Genomic DNA, 6,697 nt, shown 5'->3' with positions numbered 1-6,697 from the left:
AGGGCATTTGCCTTGCAAGCGGCCAACCCGGGTTCGATTCCTCTGCCCCTCTCAGCGAGCCTGGCAAGCTACCGAGAGTATCCCGCCACATGGCAGAGTCTGGCAAGCTACCCGTGGCATATTCAATATGCCAAAAGCAATATGCCAAAAGCAGTAACAACAAGTCTCACAATGGATACGTTACTGGTGCTCACTTGAGCAAATTGATGAACAATGGGACGGCAGTACTACAGTGCTACAGTCCATTAAAGTATGATTAAAGAAATCATACTATTACCTATCATGAACTATAATTCTATTACAAAAGAGATTGAAATATCAATACATGCTACAATGTGGATAAAAGTTTGATAATATTTTAAGTAAAAGAACGTTAGAGAGAAAATGACATGTTGTGTGATCCTATTTCTATAATTTCCAGAATAAATTTAAATAAGTACATTTAAATAAAATATATTTAAATAAGTAAATCAATAAAAACAGAAAGATTAGCAGCTGGGATATGGAGATAAGGGAGGGAGTAACTGTTTCATGAATATGGGACTTTAGTGTGGGGTAAAGAAAATGTCTTGGAGGGGCTGGAGCGATAGCACAGCAGGTAGGGCATTTGCCTTGCACGCGGCCGACCCGAGTTCGATTCCCAGCATCCCATACGGTCCCCTGAGCACCGCAGGGGTGATTCCTGAGTGCAGAGCCAGGAGTAACCCCTGTGCATTGCCAGGTGTGACCCACAAAGCAAAAAAAGAAAAGAAAAAGAAAAAAAAAGAAAATATCTCGGAAGTGGAGAGAAGTGATGGTTGCCAGTTTGTGATTGAACTGAATGTCGCTGAGTTACTCGCTTGGAGGCCGCCGGCACAATTCTGAAAGCTGGAGCCGTTCTGCGCATGCCCAGAGCCCCGGGCCCATACCTGGGACTGCTCAGGCCTTCCAGCACCGCGGGAATAACCCTGGTCATCCTTGGCACTTCTGGAGTTGCTCCCTAGCACCCCCCAACCCCCCGCAAAAAAAAAAAAGTCCAACTTTTTTTTTTTTTTTTTTGCTTTTTGGGTCACACCTGGCAATGCACAGGGGTTACTCCTGGCTCTGCACTCAGGAATCACCCCTGGCAGTGCTCAGAGGACCATATGGGATGCTGGGAATCGAACCCGGGTCGGCCGCGTGCAAGGCAAACGCCTTACCCGCTGTGCTATCGCTCCAGCCCCAAAGTCCAACTTTTTTTTGTGGAGAGGGGTCCACACCTGGCAGTGCTTACTCCTGGCTGTGCACGCAGGGATCACTCCTGGCGGGGCTTGGGGAACCATAGGGGGTGCCAGAGATGGAACCTGGGTCAGCCACGTGCAAGGCAAATGCGCTACCTGCTGCACTATCGCTCCAGGTCCAAGACTATATTTTTACTTTAAAGTGAGTCTTTCTTGGACCAGAGCAACGGCACAGCAAGTAGGGTGCTTGCCTTGCACACGCAGAGTCAGGTTCTACCCCCAGCACCACGTCTGACCTTCTGAGGCCTCCAGGAGTGATCCTTGAGCTCCGTTCAGAGCCAGGAATAAGTCCTGAGCTCTGTCAGGTGTCCCCCTCCCCAATAAAAAGATGTCAGATTTTTGTTTATTTGGGGAACACACCTCTATACCCACTGGAGCAATAGCACAGCAGGTAGGGCATTTGCCTTGCACGTGGCCGGCCTGGGTTCGATTCCTCCGCCCATCTAGGAGAGCCTGGCAAGCTACCAAGAGTATCCCACCCGCATGGCAGAGCCTGGAAAGCTCCCCGTGGGGTATTCGATATGCCAAAAACAGTAACAAGTCTCACAAAAGGAGTATTAGAAACTAAGGACTCTAGAAGAGAAAAAAAAAGGGGGGGGAAGGAACCTACTATAGAGATAGACTGGGGTGTGAGAGGGAAACTGAGGACATTTGCAGGGGGAAGTGGTTTTTGATGGAGGAATCGGTGTTGGAACATTGTATACCTGAAACTCAGTCAAGAATAATGTTTTAGGGGCTGGAGCAATAGCACAGCGGGGAGGGCGTTTGCCTTGCACGCGGCCGACCTGGGTTCGATTCCCAGCATCCCATATGGTCCCTGAGCACCGCCAGGAGTAATTCCTGAGTGCAGAGCCAGGAGTAACCCCTGAGCATCGCTGGGTGTGACCCAAAAAGCAAAAAAATAAATAAAATAATAATAATAATAATAATGTTTTAAATAATGGTGCCTCAATAAAAATTAATAAAAGTTTTAAAAAATTAAAATAAAGAGCAGCTATAAGAGCATTAACTGTAGCACCTTGTTGGGCTCAGCCTGGGTTAGCACAGAGATGTCGTCAGGCCCAGCTGGGGATGCCAATCGTGTTACAGCAATCAGAACCCCAGAGTTGCTGTTAGGTGCCCACCTAAGAACACCAAGCACATTACAGCAGGCGCTGTCAGTTTCCTAGTGGTCCCGCGTGACTAGATGTTTAAGATTAGCGTGTTAGGGGCGGAAGAGATAGTACAGGAGGTAAGGTGCTTACCTTGCATTGGAATGACCGGGTCCAATCTTCAGCATCCCATATGGTCCCCTAAGCACTGCCAGGAGTAACCTCTGGGCATTTCCAGGTGTAGCTCAAACACCATACACACACACACACACACACACACACACACACACACACACACAGAGATTAGCCTATTGGACACCTAGTCTCACAACTGTTAATTTTACAGCAATCACGAATGCAAAAATCTTGTTATCCCCCCACAACACTAGGAAAAAAGAAAGAAAGAAAAAAGGAAAAAAAAAAAAGACACCTTTTCCCCTTTAGCTCTAGAAGCAGGGGGTGAAAGACGTGATGCCTGGAGTGGTGGCACACGAGACCAGGCAGGTTCCGTCCCAGGCACAGCGCACCACCAGGGGTCACTCCCGAGTAAAAGTCGGGACTGGTCTCAGAGTACGTGCACCCCCACCCCAACCCGCCTCCGCAAACAAGAACACTGAAAAACATTTTCAAAAGTTGGCACCAAAGCAACGGCTCCTCGGGTAGGGCATTTGCCTCGTACACAGCCAACCCGGGGTCGATCCCCGGTACCGTGTACGATCTCCTGAGCACTGCCAGGAAGGATCCTCGAGTGCAGAGCCAGGAGAAAGCCCTGAGCACTCATTTATTTGTTTGGGGAGCCACAAAACAAAGTTTAATTTTTTTTTTTTTTGCTTTTTGGGTCACACCTGACGATGCACAGGTGTTACTCCTGGCTCTGAACCCAGCGATGCTCAGGGGTTACTCCTGGCTTTGCACTCAGGAATTACTCCTGGCAGTGCTTGGGGGACCATATGGGATGCTGGGATTCGAACCTGGGTAGGCCACGTGCAAGGCAAACCCCCTACCCGCTGTGCTATTCCTCCAGCCCCCAAAATTTAATTAAAATTTAATTAATTTATATATTATTTGCCTGTTGGGTCACGCCTGGCGATGCACAGAGGTTACTCCTGGCTCTGCACTCAGGAATCATCTCGGCAGTGCTCAGAGGACCCTATGAGATGCTAGGAATCGAACCCAGGTCAGCTATGTGCAAGGGAAATGCCCTACCCTCCCTCTGTGCTATTGCTCCAGCCCCAAATTTAATTAATTTTTAATTAATAAATTAATTTAAAATGGCAAAAGTTTCAACAGCTTCAGGAACAAAGACAGAAGGAAAAGGAAACAGAAAAGGACAGGGGCTGGAGCAATAGCACAGCGGGGGGTAGGGCGGTTGCCATGCACGCAGCCTACCCGGGTTTGATTCCCAGCATCCCATATGGTTCCCCCAAGCACCGCCAGGAGTAATTCCTGAGTGCAGAGCCAGGAGTCAGCCCTGAGCATCGCCAGGTGTGACCCAAAAAAAGCCATAAATAAATAAATAAATAAATAAATAAACCAAAGCAACCAAAGCGACAAAAGTTGAGAGTGGGACGGAAAACCAAAGCAGCAACAGTGGAATATGCTCCCCAGGGCCCAAAGTGCCAGAAGTCCCAGTGGTAGCTCTGGCAGGAGGGAACGGGGTGGCGAGGGCTCAGCTGGGGGCAGCAAAGGTGGCACCACCTTCCTTTCCTCAAGGGAAAAGCCCCCAGCTAAAAGGTCCATTGTACAAAAGTCCTTCCTGGGAAAAGTTCCTGAAGGGAAATAACCTACGAAGACAGAAGCCCAGGCCCAGTGTGGCAGGCAGGTCTCTTGCCTCGCACCCGGCCAACCCGAGTTCTATCCCCAGCAGCGTATGGTCCCTCGGTTCCTCCGGGAGTGGCCCCTGAGCACAGATTCCGGACAGAACTAGCCCTGAGCATCTCTGGGTGTGGCCTTCAAAACAAAAAGTCAAAAAGAGAAGGATCTTAGGGGTTACTCTTTCTCTGCACTCAGGAATCACTCCCGGCAGTGCTCGGTAGGACCATATGGGATGCTGGGGATTGAACCTGGGTTGGCTGCATGCAAGGCAAATGCGCCGTACCTGCTATACTATCGCTCCGGCCCAAGCACAGTAAGGTTGGGAGTCTGTGTATGAGAGGGAGGAGAAGGAGGAAAGGGAGAAGAGAGAGAGAATAGAGAGACAGAGACAGAGAGACAGACAGAGAGAGGAGAGATAGTACAGTAGAGTTAAATTGGTATTTAAAGAAAGACCAGGGCATTTTCCAAGGGTATTTTCTTTTCTATTTTTTTGCTTTTTGGGTCACACCCAGTGATGCACAGGGGTCACTCCTGGCTCTGTACTCAGGAGTTACTCCTGGTGGTGCTCAGGGGACCCTATGGGATGCTGGGAATCGAACCCGGGTCGGCCGCGTGCAAAGCAAACACCCTCCCCGCTGTGCTATCTCTTGGTGTGCTCCAGCCCCGGGTATTTTCTTTCTGTGTGTGTCTCTGTGGGGCCAGGGATTAAACCCAGAGCCTCCCACAAAGGAAGGCAAGTGCTCTGCTCCTGAGCAATATCCCCATCTTCCTCTGATGACTTTTATTTTCACAGTAAGATAAGAACCAAACTGATCAGCAAAGAGCAAGGAAAGATAAAGTGTTGCTGTGAACTTTCATTATTGAAGCCTCCCTTCATTTACTCTCTCAGACCAGCACCCAACAGAGCCACCCCAGCCCGTCAGCTTGGTCCGAGGCTGGTGTCCCTGACGCTGAGCATGGTGCTTCTCAGAGCAGCAAAACATATCAAAGAATTTTCACAAACACACCAGGAATCCAGGAGGGGTGGGGAGTGGGTGGTAAATACAGCTAGCTTTTTTTTTTTTTTTTTTTTTTTTTGCTTTTTGGGTCATACCCAGCGATGCACAGGGGTCACTCCTTGCTCTGCACTCAGGAATTACCCCCTGGCAATGCTCAGGGGACCCGATGGGATGCTGGGAATCGAACCAGGGTCGGCTGCGTGCAAAGCAAACGCCCTACCTGCTGTGCTATTGCTCTAGCCCAAATACAGCTATCTTTATTGAAAGCTGCTTTTTGTTTTGTTTTGGGGTCACACCCTGCAGTGCTCCGATTCCTCCGTCCCTCTCGGAGAGCCCGGCAAGCTACTGAGTTCGATTCCCAGCATCCCGTATGGTCCCCCGAGCACCGCCAGGGGTAATTCCTGAGTGCAGAGCCAGGAGTAACCCCTGAGCATCGCTGGGTGTGACACAAACCCTCCCCCCAAAAAAAATACTTATGTTGGTATGCTAGGTTGTGAATCATTATCAGGGTTACCTTTATAATTTATAATGTATAATTGGGCTGGAGCAATAGCACAGCGGGTAGGGAGTTTTGCCTTGCATGCGGCTGACCCAGGTTCGATTCTTCCGTCCCTCTCCGAGAGCCCGGCAAGCTACCGAGAGTATCTCACCCGCACAGCAGAGCCTGGCAAGCTCCCCGTGGTGTATTCGATATGCCAAAAACAGTAACAGCAAGTCTCACCATGGAGACGTTACTGGTGCCCGCTGGAACAAATTGATGAGCAACGGGATGACAGTGACAGGGACCCTGCAGTGCTCAGGGACTATTCCAGGCTCTGTTCTCTAGCAGGTGTTGGGTGATCTGTGTGTGGCAGTGGGGACGATACGTGGTGCTCGGTCCCTAACCTGGGTTTCCTGCATGTAGCATATGTACACTAGCCCTTTGAGCTAACTCCCGGGCAATGAAAGCTTTTGGGGGGGCCCAGAGGGGTTGAAGGACGAGAGTTCTATGTCTGGGGAACTCCTGGTATTGCTCAGTACTCGGAGAGACCGATACAGTGGCAGGGATCAAACTGGAATCAGCTGCATGTAAGGCAAATGCCTTAGCCCCTGTTCTATCTTTCCAACACTTTGGAAACTTCTAGAGCAAACACAACACAAAAATTGCTCTATATGCCTTTTTTCATCACAACAAACAATCGCTCACTGTTTTTTTTTTCTTTTTTGGTGGGGAGCACTCTTGGTAGTGCTCAGGATTTACTCCTAGCAGTGCTCAGGGGACCATAATGGATGCTGGGGATTGAACCCAGGTCAGCTCTATGCAAGGCAAGCTCCTGGCCTCAGTCCTATCTCTCCAGCCCCCCAAATCAAAATGATCTTAATAAATGAAAACAACCATCGGGGGCTGGAGCAATAGCACAGCAGATAAGGTGCTTGTCTTTTTTTTTTTTTTTTTTTTGGCTTTTTTGGGTCACACCTGGCAATGCACAGGGGCCACTCCTGGCTCTGCACTCAGGAATTACCCCTGGCGGTGCTCAGGGGACCATATGGGATG

Source organism: Sorex araneus, chromosome 2 (genome assembly GCF_027595985.1).
Source record: "Sorex araneus isolate mSorAra2 chromosome 2, mSorAra2.pri, whole genome shotgun sequence".
Lineage (NCBI taxonomy): Eukaryota > Metazoa > Chordata > Mammalia > Eulipotyphla > Soricidae > Sorex > Sorex araneus.
This window is presented reverse-complemented; position numbering follows the sequence as displayed.